Consider the following 14,443-nt stretch of genomic DNA (forward strand, 5'->3'; position numbering starts at 1 on the left):
GTGGAAGAAATGTTGGTTATTGGGATGAGAGAAGACAGAAGTCAGGACATTTGTTCTGCTTATTGGGCATGACAGAGTCTGGCATAAGGAGGTGTGCTAAGAACAGTGAAAATCTGGTCTACCGAAGAAACACAGGGTGGGCAAACAGTTGGCAAGAGGGAAGGAATAGATAAGGGAGAAATTATGCATGATAAACCAACAGAGCAATGGATGGCAGTGCCAATCAGGTATCAGATACCTGATTGTCTGATATAAGCCCTGACTCCAGCACATCTGAATGGTATGTGTTTGACAAATTGTATAATGTCCTCTTGATTCAGTTTGCCCATCTATAAAATGAAAGTAAGGACATTGCTGACCACCAACCATTATTGTGAGAATTAAGTAGGAATACAAAAGCACTTAGATAAGTGTCTGGCTTGATGCTATTATTATTATATATTGTATCCTATTGCTGCTGTGATGAATTATCATAAACACAGTGGCTGAAAACAATACCAATTCATTCTCTCACAGTTCTAGAAGTCAGAAGTCTGAAACCAGTCTCACTGGGCTAAAGGTAAAGTATTGCCAGGGCTGGTTTCTTCTGTAAGCTCTGAGGGGAAGGAATTGGTTTCCTTGCCTTTTCCCAGCTTCTAGTGGCCGCCTGTGTATCTTGACTTGTGGCTCCTTCCTCTGCCTTCAAAATGCACCACTCCAAACTCTGCTTCCATCATTACATCACCTTCTCCTCTTCTGCTAATTTCCCACTGCACCCCTCTCTTAAGGAGACCATCATTCTATTTAGGGTCCATTCAGGTAATAAAAGATGATCTGCCCATTTCAAGATCTTTTTTTTTTTTTTTTTTTTTTTTTTTTTTTTTGAGATGGAGTCTCACTCTGTCACCCAGGCTGGAGTGCAGTGGCACAATCTCTGCTCACTGCAAACTCCGCCTCCCAGGTTCACACCATTCTCCTGCCTCAGCCTCCCAAGTAGCTGGGACTATAGGTGCTCGCCACTATGCCCGGCTAATTTTTTGTATTCTTTAGTAGAGACGGGGTTTCACTGTGTTAGCCAGGATGGTCTCGATCTCCTGACCTCGTAATCCGCCTGCCTTGGCCTCCCAACGTGCTGGGATTACAGGCGTGAGCCACCGCACCCGGCCCATTTCAAGATCTTTAACCCAATTATATCTGCAAAGGCTCTTTGCTATCTATATAAGTAACATTCACAGCTGATAGGGTTAAAATATGAACATTTTGGGGGAGGGGTTGACCATACAGATTAATAATTCTAGTGGATGGATAACACAGATGGGGAATCTGAGGTGCATGATAGAGGAGAGATTGGTATGTACTGAGAGTACTATTAATAGTTACATTCATGATCCTGGGTCTTGGGGAAGATTAAGCAAGATACTATCTGCCTGACACAGACTCAGTTCTCAAAAACCATCAACTGTGAGTGTTATCATGGTGGTTCCTCAGTCTTCAAAATCCCACTGTGAGAAGTGTGGTAGTTGTCTTCCCAACATTATTTCATCTCTCATCTCTCTCTCACTGCATAGCCCATGAGTTGAGTAGCACTGACCCCAGCTGCTTGCAGGGCTGAAAATGATCTGAATGCCAGCACTGATCCTGTCGGCTAAGATGGTCCAATCCAAGCTGAGAAAGCTGCTACATGTAGGTATCTTGATACATAAAGGAAGCCAGGCTAAAGATGAAGCCAACAGAGAAGACAGGATGGGAATAAAATTATGCAGAGGAGTGGAGCCAGACCTCTGATCAAACTATATTTGAAGTCTTACCTCTAGACTTTTTAGTTATCTAATGCAATGTTTCTTTTATCATGAGGCCATTTGGAATTGGATTTTCCCTTCCTTGTCACTTGAATTATCATGGAGAAGAGTAGATGTTGCCAACCTCAGTTCATAGCTGAGAAAATTGAGGCTCGGAGGGATGGGTGACTTGTCAAGCTCAGATAACTAGTACAGGACATCATGAGGCTTCACCCCAGGCCTGAGTGACTCCATAGCCAGTATAGTCTCCCCCACCAAGTACTGTGCAGTGGCAGCTTCCTAATCATCTTCCTCTCCAGTTCTGACAGTACACTGGGGATGTCTGAGGGATACCAACAGGAGGTCAGATGGTCCCACCTGTGGAGGGAGCCACACAGAGGCTGAAGCCATGTAGCACCAAATGAAGATCACATCTGCAACACCTCAACCCAGCACCATAGACACAGGAGGAATGAAGGACCCCAGAGGCTGTGTCACCTGGTATGTATCTGACATCATCCTTCCCACATTGACTCTCCTTCAATGATAATTACTAGAGAAATATTGCCCCTTGGCTCCTCATGAAAGCAATCACAGCTGCATTTTAATTATCTCCAAACAAGATGTTGTAATAAAAGCTCAAGGAAAGTGGGAAGTAAATGGGCTATTTTTGAGTGATCTAGCAAGTGCCATGAATTGCTCTAAGCAACTGCTTATGCTGCATCATTAAATCACCATAACTCTGTGAGTAGTATAATAATGCTCACGGGCTCATGGGGAAACTGAGGCACTATAGGTTTAGGTCACTCTCCCAGCTGGTAAAGGGACAAGGCAGAGTTTGAGTCCCATGCCTGGATCACTGAACACTGCATGCTATTTCCATGACCTCACACGGACTCCTCTAAAAATACTGCTATGATCATTGTTTCTGGGACACTGCCTAATGCAATGACCTCAACGCCATCGGGCAGGACACCACAGCCCAGGAGATAATGAGAGAGAGGGAAAGGGCCAAAGACACAATGGAGGGGAATGAGCAAACAGTCTATGGAATGCTCGGTGAATTCACAAGGTGATCAAAAAAGCCTGCAAGAGGAAAGGTACCTTGGGAACATCTTGGGGACCAGATGCCTTGAGTGAACACCTCAAGGACAGCCATGATCTCAGATTCAGTCATTACCATGTTCCCAAAAGAGATCCAGAGGACACACATAAAAGGATCAATGACTCGTGCTTGAAAAGGCATGGATAAGTTTTTGTCCGGCCCCACAGAGGCAGCCAGGCTTAGGTGTCAAGGCAGGAGCTATTGCTAGGAAAAGGATGGAAAAGGCACCTGGGCTTTGAGTCCTGTCTTTGCCTCAGCAATGAGCTAGCAGCCTGTATTTGAAAACTGTTCTTTAAATCAGCTACAGAGTCACCTTCTACCCACTGGCCCGAGTGAGTTATGATTTATGATACAGGAACTGAATGGAATGCTTGGTCATCTCATTGTTTGCCTGCCTCCTGGGATAGAGAATGGCCTGGCATGTTTTCAAATGTAATTTTCAAAGGTGATATTAATTTTGAATCCAACCAGAGGGAGCTGTTGCTAGGAAAAAAAACAATCTCAACAATTCCCCCAGGAGATAGGAAGGAATAGAAGGTAGAAACCAAGTTGCAGCTAGAAAATACCTGAGGTTTACACATAAATACATAGACAACTGTTGGAATCTTAGAAAAGGGTTTTTGTTTGTTTGTTTGCTTTTGAGACAGGGTATTGCTCTGTCACCAGGCTGGAGTGCAATGATGATCATAGATCACTGCAGCCTCAAATTCCTGAGTTCAAGGGATCCTCCGGCCTCGGCGTTCAGAGTAGCTGGGACTACAAATGTGCACCACCATGCCTGGCTAATTTATTATTTTTTGTAAAGACAAGGCCTCACTATTTTGCCCAGGCTGGTCTGAAACTCCTGGGCTCAAGTGATCGTTGCACCTTGGCCTCCCAAAGTGGGCGTGAGCCACCACACCCAGCCCAAGGAATGACTTTTCTTTAGTTTGGTTTAATACTGTGATTTTCTGAGAAATAAACAATCAGGGTCAAATGCTGATGTCTCCAGTTATATTGTTCTACCTTTTGTCCTCATCATTTTTACCCATCAGTGAGGCCCTGAGTTGGTCCAGCAGGACTGAGCCTTTAAGAGGCCAAGGATTTCCATTATTAAAAAGTTGAACAACAATAGATGTTGGCCTGGATGTGGTGAAAAAGGAATGCATATACACTGCTGGTAGGAACATAAATTAGTACAACATCTATGAAAAACAGTATGAAGATTTTTCAAAGAACTAAAAGCAGATCTCCCATTCAATCTAGCAGTCTCACTACTGGGTATCTACCCAAAAGAAAAGAAGTGTTTATATCAAAAGGACACCTGCACACATATGTTTACTGCAGCACAATTCACAATTGCAGAGATATGAAACCAACCTAAGTGCCCATCAACCTATGAGTGGATAAAGAAAATGTGGTATATATACACTATGGAATATAACTCAGCCATAGAAAAGAGCAAAATAATGTCTTTTGCAGCAACTTAGACGGAGCTATAGGCCATTATTCTAAGTGAAGTAACTCAGAAATGGAAGACCAAACAACATATGTTCTCACTTATACGTGGGAGCTAAGCTATGGGTATGCAAAGGCATACAGAGTGGTAAAATGGACATTGGAGACTCAGAAGCGGGGAGAGGAAGAGGAGGCTAAGGGATAAAAAAACCACATATTGGGTACAATGTATACTACTTGGGTGGTGGGTGCACTAAAATCTCAGAATTCACCACTGTACAATTCATCCATATAAACAAAAACCACTTGTATCCCAGAAGCTTTGAAATTTAAAAAAAAAAAAAAAAAAGAGGTGAAGGATCTAAGACGTAGAAAAAAATTGGCCACTGAAACATCTACAGAAGGTTTATAAGGGGTGGAAACTCTTGCTTCCTGGCAGTTCTGATTATATAATGTGTGGCATTCATTTATCCTTTCATTCATTTTGCAAAAATTTCCTGAGAACCTACTTCGGGTCAGGCATTGTACTGGGGCTGGAATGAACCTTGTAGTATATTGTTTTCATGGATAAGTGATATGGTGGTGTTGGTGATGGTGGTGGCGGTAATATAGCAATGGTGATATGATGGAGGCAGAGGCGATAGTGAAGGTGACAGAACAACTCGGATGTGTGTGCCTACAGTAGTGGTAGCAGAGGGTGGGGTAGTGATGGGAATAGTGGTGTTGTTACTGTTGACACTGACTGTGCTGGGCCATTGTTGGTTATGGTGGTAATGGAGCAGCAGTGGTGGGGTCGCAGTGGGGGAACATGAGTGATGGTGATGTGCTGATGGTGACGTTTGACTTGGACTTGGCTACATTTCTGTCATTTTGTCTGACCCTGTACTCACTGAGAAGATCTCCTAACCACTTTATCTGACTAAATCCGTGTTTAAATCATGTCTTAAATGCTTAATGTGTACAAGAGATTTCCAACCCTATTGTCCGACAATAGCACTGTGAGGAAGACAGAATTGTCCTCATTGTACAGATGAGGAAACTGAGGCACAGAAGGAACAGAGGAATTTCCTAAGATCTCATAGTGAGTGGCAGAGACAACATAGCAATCAGATTTCTCTGATTCTGGGTACAGAATCACTTGTCTCCTCCAGGTGCTTTTTGATCCGCAGACCTCAGGAAGTCACTGAGGAAAATAGAAGGGGATGTCTCCATTGCCTGGAGCCTGGGCAGATGGACCAAGGAAGGAATGAGCAGGACTCATGGTATTCATGTGCCAAAATGTGCCTTTAATGAAATGACCTCAGGACCCTTCATAGTTCCCTGGACTGTCTAAGCCCATCCCCCAGGCCCCATGGCCCAATTTAGTCTTGGGACAAGCTGGCTGAGCATAGGCACAGGGACAAGCTAAGTTCTACCAGGAAAAGCAAGTCTATGCAGAAGAAAGAGTACAGACTCACAGCACACAGTCTTGGGTTCAAATCCCATCCCTTGTATTTCTTAGCTGTGGCCGCTAGGCAGATTATTGACCCCTTGGGAAATAGCAGTGGTGTTAGAATTAAAGGTGATAAATGCAGAACACCTGGCTCATGGGTGCTGCAATGGTCACAGAAACCAGAGGCAATGAGGCAAATCCTCAAAGTGGAGACCCAGCTCAGATGCTGCTACTCATGGGAAACTGGTTTGGGAGAAGTGGGTGGGTATATTAGTCCATTTTCATGCTGCTGACAAAGACATATCCAAGACTGGGCAATTTACAAAACAAAGAGGTTTATTGGACTTACAGTTCCACATGGCTGGGGAGGCTTCACAATCATGGCAGAAGGCAAGGAGGAGCAAGTCACATCTTACACGGATGGCAGCAGGCAAAGAGAGAGCTTGTGCAGGGGAACTCCCATTTTTAAAACCATCGGATCTCATGAGACCCATTCACTATCATGAGAACAGCACAGGAAAGACCCACACCCATGATTCAATCATCTCCCACCAGGTGCCTCCCACAACACGTGGGAATTATGGGAGCTACAAGATGAGATTTGGGTGGGGACACAGAAGCAAACCATATCAGCGGGGCCTGGAACCTCCCTGGTTTGTGGTCTCTTTGAGTTCTCTGAGTTAAATGTCTTGTATCTAAATCAAGCCTCAAACCATTCATTCTTGACTCATTGTGGCAGAAAAGGAGTTGGCTTTGTGACAGTGGGTACTGTTAGTCACTGCAAAACCTGTGTTTTGGGGGTCCTTGATAGGTAAAAGTCTCTCATAGCCCAGGCCAAATACATGGACTGGTTTGCCCCTGGTAGTCCCTGTGGGGCTCTACCTGGCCCCACACCACAGGAAGATGCTTTTTCTCTGAGTCAGAATGGGAAGTCCAATCTCCCAGGAGCAGCCAGGAACAGCATTGACTTCTTTTAAGAGCCTCATCAATAGCCACGGCCAGAAAGGGTCTCAGGAGGACCAAGGACCAATGTCAGGCAGCATGGAATGAGGTTTGGATTTACAGCCCAGCTCTGTCATTTCCTAGTAGTGTGACCTTGGCATGTCACTTCTCTCTAAATTTCAGATTCATCATCCAAAAAAATGGCAACAGTGATGCCCATTTCCTAGGGTGGGTTCAAAGATAAATGAGCAAATGACACACAAAAGCTTTTAGGTCCTTTAGCAAGTAATTTAAATTCCTTTCAATTATTTTGAGGTAGATAACAGAAATTGATCCAGTAATCTTTATATTGGTTTTGCATTGATATTCTTCTTAGCTATTATTCCACCAGTTCTTTGGATAGTATGAAAATACAAATAACTGGCACCAAAATGATGCTAGGCTGGCTCAATAAATATGGATTTTGTGATAATTCTGTGCCTCACACTGGCCTTAGGTACTAGGAATAATTTTCCAATTTTAATGTGCATAAGAATTTTCTAGACACAATGTAGATTCCAAGGCCACACCTACTTGTGATTCAAATTCAGTAGGTCTGGGGTAACGTCCAAATAGCTTGATTTTTAAAAGCATTGTGGGATACTTAACATGACATCTACCCTCTTAAAGTTTTAAATGTACAGTACATTTTTGTTGACTATAGGTAGATAGAGAAAACGTGCTATATACCAGACATGGTGGCTCATGCCTGTAATCTCAACACTTTGGGAGGCTGAGGCGGGTGGATCGCTTGAACCCAGGAGTTCATGACAAGCCTGGGAAACATGGCGAAACTCCCTCTCTACTAAAAAACACAAAAATTATCCGGGCGTGGTGGCACATGCCTGTAATCCCAGCTACTCAAAGCTGAGGCGAGGGAATCACTTGAACCCAGGAGGTGGAGGTTGCAGTGAGCCAAGATCATGCCACTGCACTCCAGCCTGGGTGACAGAGCAAGACTCAATCTCAAAAAGAAAAAAAATATTCAACAATATGGATGAACCTTGAAAACAGTATGCTAAGTGAAATAATCCAGTCACAGAAGGACAAATACTGCATGATTCCCCTTATGCAAGGTACCTGAAATAGTCAAATTCATAGAATCAGAGTAAATAGTGGTTGCCAGGGGTTGGGAGAGGGGAACATGGGGAGTTGTTAATCAACGGGCGTAAAGTTTTAGTGGAGTAAGAAAAAAAAAATCTGTGTTTTTAACAAGTACCTTCGGCTCAGTGTTTTTCAACTTTCTCCACAATATTTTTTAAAAGATTATATTGTGACCCAGTGTACACAACTAAAACAGAAGTTTTATAAAACAATAACTACCCAATAATTTCCCTTACAACCTCCAAGCCACGCAGATGTGCCTATTCTGGGCTCTTGTTTTTTAATCTGATTCATGTTTTTTTAATGCTACTTGTGACTCACTATGCTAATTTTGTGACCAAAACTACAGTTTAGAAAACACTGATTCTGGTACAAGAGGTCTGAGACGTGCTTTGAGAAACAATGAATTCCGGATTTCGAAACATTAAAAAATAATAAGAATAAAACACAGACCCTGCCTTCAAGGGCCTCCAGGGGCTCCCTGCCTCAAGATGGAGACTCACGGGAACCATGTGTGGGGAGGGTCCGTCTTGGCTGGCAAGGGAGGGCTGCCTTAACAAAGTACCACAGACTGAGTGGCTTACACAACAGACATTATTTTCTCAGAGTACTAGAGGCCAAAAGTTCAAGACTAGGTGTCAGCAGTGTTGGTTCCTTCTGGGGACTATACAGGAAGAATCTGTTCCAGGCCTCTCTCCTTGGTTTGTAGATGGCATCTTCTCTGTCTCTTCACATCATCTTGCCTCTACAATGTTTGTATCTAAACTCCTCTTCTCATAAGGACACCAATCTGTGTCCAAACTTGCTCTTCTCTTAAGGACCCCAGTCAGGCTGGACTAAGGACCACTGTAATGATCTCATTTATGTTAATTTCCCCTTACAGGTCCTATCTCCAAATACAGTCACATTCTGGGACCACAGATTATGAACATAGGAACTTTTTGACACTGGAGACTGTGGAGGGAACTCAGCCCAGGGTCTGATTGGTGTCAGGTTCTGTACATGAACACTATGATGGAGGTAATTACCTGCAGCTCTGGGAGCACCCAGAGAACAAAATCATTAACCCATCAGGCCAGAAGGAGATTAGGAAGTCTCCACAGAGAAGGTAAGATGGGAAATGGGATTTAAATGAAAAGATTTCATCAGGTACAGAAGATTTTAAAATAGAAATTTTAAGTAGACGAATCCGTGCATGCCAGAGCTTAGAAGTGTGAAACAGTGAGCCACATCGAAGAGAACTAGGTGAAATGAGAGAGCAGAGCAGAGAGATGGTTGGAAATGAAGGCAGAAGGACCACTGGAGACCAAATTACAAGAGGACTCCAATGTCAGTCAAAGCTATTAGTAGACTTGATCCTTTGAGTTGGTTTCATGAACACCTTTTATCAGAAAATCATTGAGGCCTAGAATGAGAACCACTAGCTACAACTCCTGTTACAGATGAGAAAAATTGTGGCTTAGAAAATACAAGTGAGTTAGCGGCAGAGAACCTCACCAGCACCTGAGGGAGTCATTCCTGTATGCTCTCTACAACATCACACATGGTCCCTGGGACTGTGAAAGTACAAAGATTTATATACCCTGGAGATTAGAACAGCAGAAAAAAAAATCCCTTTTCCACCATCCTTCCAATCATAACAACATTATACTGGGTCACAAGTGAGGCCAGGAAAAATAGTTACCTTCAGTGATTTATGATCCAAGAACGGAGACCACCTACCATGCTCGGGCCTGAAGCAGATTCCACTTCAGTTTTGAAAATAACACTCTGAGTACAGCCGGCCTGCTAGCCATATGCCTGCCTGGGCCCCCTGCCTCCGTATCAGGACCCAGGAGCCCCAACAGCCCTGTATTCATTTGGTCTTGCTGCTTATGAGGAACAAGATGTGCAGACTGATTGGGGAGCAGCGCATGATTTATTTTTATCTCTGTCTCTGGAAGAAGATTAATCCCAGAGCATCATGCCAGGATGGAGGGCAGGTAGCTGAGATCTTTCCTGGGAAACTAAGGGCAGCTACCAACCCTGGAGACGATTCTATAATAGGTAGGCTAGGGAACCAACCAAGACCATCCCTCAGGTGGGAACTTCACTCACAGATGGTGTTAATCCAATGAGTCTGGGTCTTCTAGAGAGTCACACTCAGAACTTTAGAGGGCATCTTGGTCAATCTTTTTTAAGCTGCAGTGAATCTGAGGCAAAGAGAGGAGAGTAGTTTGCCCAAAGTTATAGAAAGTTGGCAGAACCAAGCTGCTCAGCTCTCAAGTTCAGTGCTTTTTCCGTGGTAGCCTGTCAATTCCTTCAAGCAAGAATGAATATCAAGGGTTGGGAACCCATCCCCTTGTTACTTGAAGGGCAATGCAAGGTCCCATCTCCCCTGTACACCATCCACCCCTATTCTTCAACTGAGCCATCCTCTCTTTTGCCTGGGATGCAGATTTTAGCTAAATTTCAGGTTTGGACAATGGGTAAATGCTGGTACTGTGTTTCCTCAATATAAATAAGGTGGCTAAATTAACATGTCACAAACTTAGACCATGGGAAGCCCAGTGAGTTGGAGGCTGGGGAGCCAGTGGGAACTAGAGGAGATAGAGTGGTGGTAGTAAGTAACAGCAGAGGACTGCAGGTTAGGTAAGGCTGGGGATGGTTCTTCAGAGCGGCCTTAGGGAAAGGAAGGGACTGGAAAGTGGGAGAAGAGCTGGTGCAGGTGGCATTGTCAGCCTTCAAAGTTGGTAAAGTCAGCCCCTACCTGAAGAACTTGGGGAGGACATTAGGTGAGCGGAGATCTGGGGATCATGAGAGGCAGCTAGCTGGGTGGGGCAAAGGGGCCTGAGGTGCTAAGCACTCAACCTCACTGTGCCTCCATTTACTCAACTATTAAAGTAGAATTCTAACAATTCTTCTGTCTTCCACCAGGCAGCTGTGGGCGGGAAGCTGGAAACTATGAGCCACAGAATTTGTTTTCCCCCAGATTTGATTCCCCAGGCTATAAGGAAACATTGCACAGGAGCGGCAGGGCAGGAAGCTTGCTTTATGAAGATTTACCCGGCAGCAGGTGTGAAATTGGCAGAAGAGACAGGAGGATGATGCTGAGAAGTGAAGGGCTCGAGGCATAAAACAGTTAACAAACGGTTGAAGCTGTCTTGGGGAGAGGTAATTAATTCTGCTCAGCTGTTAGTTGGTGTTCTGACTGTACACATTTAGAATGATGGCCTTTGACAGGCCCAGTGTTGTTTTTCAGTATAAATGGAAAAATAGTCATTTCATAGAAAAATCAATACAGAATCTTTTTGCCTAATTGATCCCTAAGCTCCCCACTTTTGCCTCTGCCCCCAGCACTGCTCCCCTTGAATCACGTCCCCTCTGCATCCTCTCCTCACCCCCTGCTTCACTGCCCAGGCTTCACCCTCTTAGGGCAAATACCATGAACATGTAGTTATTAGTTGACTTTGCGTGGCTGAAGGCCAGTAAACAATTACATCCTTCTGAGCTCACCTGTCTCCCATGGCACCAACTGGAGACATCCAGGCACAGACAACCATCTCCAGAGTACATCAGCCCCTCAGGGACCTGCTCAGGTTGGCTGAATCTCTGCCTCAGCTGACAAATTTTGTGCTGAACTATGAGAACTACTTGGGAACCAAGAGCTGCGGGCAGAAGGGCTAGCTCTAAACAGCAGGAAATTTCCCACGGCAGAGGGGTCCTGCCATAGCAACCCCATGCCTTCTGACCTGGAGACGCCTCACTGCCTGTCCACATGGCACCATCAGTCTCTAGCTCCCACCACCACCCCAAATCCTCACCCTCAGGGCTCGGGGCCAGGTGCACAGGCCTGAGAGCTGGCAGAAAGGGAGTTGTCTGCAGCCAGAAAAGGATTTTCTTTACCAGCCCACCCAAACATTGTTTGGCTGCCACTGCCTGAGTTTTTCAGAAATGAAAAAGAGAGATAGGGAAGTGGGAGCCCTGGTGGGCTCTGGAACCCTTCTGTTTCCTCAAGGGCATGGCAATAGGTCCAAAACGTCCTCTGGGTTTGAAAATGAAATGCCGGCACAGAGCAAATTCCTGACGAATGTGACCCAGATGTTTCTGAGCGATTTATTTTTGCTAATGGAAAATGGCTGAGCTAATAACCCTCAGAAACATTTCTGTAGGGAGAGTTGAAGCCTATTTTGCCTCTGCGCTTCTTGTTTTTTGCTTGTGGTTTTCTTTTGAGGAAGAAATTGGATGTAGGAAAAAGCCCAAATAACAACTCTGTCTGTGACAGCTGATGCCAAAATCCCACGCATAGATTTTGTGACCTGATTTCTACCAATTATTGACCATTCAGTGAGGCCCAAGTTCTTCTCATCAATTACCTCATGTAATCCCTATGACAAGGAAGAGACCAAGGCTCAGAGCGATGACATGTCCTACCCAGCCAGAGCCACACAGCCTGTGACAGCATGGCTGAGAATCAAACCCCAAGTTTTGACTCTAGAACAAAACTCTGTCCACCACCATACTCTTATAAGGAAATGACAAGCAAAATACAGGGGTTAAAAGAGACTCTGAGAGGCCAGATGCAGTGTCTCACACATGTATTCCCAGTACTTTGGGAGGCCAAGGTGGGTGGATTACTTGAGGCCAGGACTTCGAGACCAGCCTGACCAATATGACAAAATCCCACCTCTACTAAAAAAAAAAAAAAAAAATTAGCCAGGCATGATGGTGCATGCCTGTAATTCCAGCTACTCAGGAGGCTGAGGCAGGGGCAGGAGAATCACTTGAACCCTGGAGGCAGAGGTTGCAGTGAGCCAAGATCACACCACCGCACGCCAGTCTAGGAGACAGAGCAAGACTCTGTCTCACAAAAAATAAAAAAGAGAGAGCGAGAGAGAGAGCGAGACTGTGAGAGGTCTTCTAATTGATCCATGGGCTTTTTGTCAACACCTCAATTTTACAACCTAAACTTGGTCAGAGAGTCTAGTGAGTTTCCTTTTCTTTAAGGGAAAGGCATTTCTTTCTGGGCAGCATGAAAAGGACCGTCTTTGATGTCGCCACTCCCCAACGTCTTTTGGACAACAAATGACTGTGCTATCTAACGCTATATTCATAGTGAAGTGAAATGGCTTTGAAGCAGCAGAACCAGGTCCAAATCTAAGCTTCACCACTAACAAGCTAGGTGACTTTAAGCAAGTCAGTTATTAAGGTTCTCTGTGTTTAGTTTCCTAATCACCAGCCAGGAAGCTCTCTCTAGCTCTGTCTCTGTCGCTGTAGCTACAGCCTACGGAAGGACTGTTGTGAAGATATCTTCAGCACAGCCCTTAACACAGAGCCGGCTTTCTGTAAATGGTGGTGATTATTAACTATTCCATAACTACGGAAATGAGTGAGCAAGTGAGCAGTGAATGTGCTTCTCCTCCTCTGTGAGACTAAGAGAAACTCCATGATTGTCAAGTTTAGCCATGAGGAAAGGCACATAAGCCTTCTCCTTGGTGCATCTGCCCTACTGGAAAGTGGCTACTTTGTGCTTACAGGAATTTGCAAATGACATTACAGGAGCAGGATAATGGGCTGAGAGGAAACAAGCTTGCCGTGACCTTCACCTCCTCTTGCTTCCACATATTGGGATCCCAGGACTATAAGGGATTCAACAGGACCACCTTGTTCATAACCTACTTCCAAGCAAGATGAGGCTTAAACCATTTCTAGTGATCAATTATTGCATATCTGCCATGTGTCAGGCCCTGTGCTGGCATAGATAGGTAAGTAGGTAGATAGATAAAATAGAATAGGTAGATAGCTGGTATGTAGGTAGGTAGGTAGGTAGGTAGGTAGGTAGGTAGATAGATAGATAGATAGACAGACAGACAGACAGACAGACAGACAGATAGATAATCTCAGATCATCTTATCCTTCCATAGAGGCAGGACAAGAGGATATTGAAAAGAGCATAAACTATGGACACAGGTAAGATGGTTTGAAATCCTGGCTCAGACCTTTCTCTCCGTTTTATTTTGGGCAAGTTGTTCTTCTCAGAATCTCTATAGAAGGGGGAAATTACATCTACTCAAATGAATTGTTTTTAATCAGATAAAATTCCTGCAGCACACAGGACAGTCTCTGGCACAGGGGAGAGTCACAGGGGAGCTGACTCTCATTTGTATTTACTCTGCAGAGTCATTGCCATCATAGTGTACAAATGAGAATGTTGAACTCCAGGACAGAAGGGGACTTGCCCAAAATCACAGAGTTAAGGGGCAGACATGGAAAACTGGTTCTCATGCATCCAAATATATTTCTATTCAAAGCTGCAAAAAATATTCACTGAGCACTTCATTAGACTCCCATGCAATGGGAGAAGGGCTGGGCATTTCTAGGAAATCCAGGATCCCAAGAAGCTCACATCCTAATGGGAGAAACATTTTCTTGGCAAATATTCATTGCATTAGTCCATTCTCATGTTGCTATAAGGACATACCCGAGACTGGGTAATTTGTAAAGAAAAAGAGGTTTAATGGAATCACAGTTCCACATGGCTGGGGAGATTTCACAATCATGGCAGAAGGTGAAGAAGGAGCAAAGGCATGTCTTACATGGCAGCAGGCAAGAGAACATGCGCAGGGCAACTGCCCTTTATAAAATCAT

General features: G+C 44.5%; 1 long non-coding RNA gene across 1 annotated transcript in view; it reads left to right on the forward strand.

Annotated features, from left to right (window-relative positions):
- LOC126961360 (uncharacterized) overlaps positions 1–12,488 on the forward strand; it is a 69,016-nt gene extending 56,528 nt beyond the window's left edge. The window contains exons 2-3 of the long non-coding RNA XR_007728280.1: positions 8,700–8,924; positions 10,802–12,488. This is a non-coding gene — a long non-coding RNA (uncharacterized LOC126961360). The remainder of the gene's footprint in view (positions 1–8,699; positions 8,925–10,801) is intronic.
- Positions 12,489–14,443: the final 1,955 nt, after the last annotated feature.

This window comes from Macaca thibetana, chromosome 8 (genome assembly GCF_024542745.1).
Source record: "Macaca thibetana thibetana isolate TM-01 chromosome 8, ASM2454274v1, whole genome shotgun sequence".
In the NCBI taxonomy this organism is placed as follows: Eukaryota; Metazoa; Chordata; class Mammalia; order Primates; family Cercopithecidae; genus Macaca; species Macaca thibetana.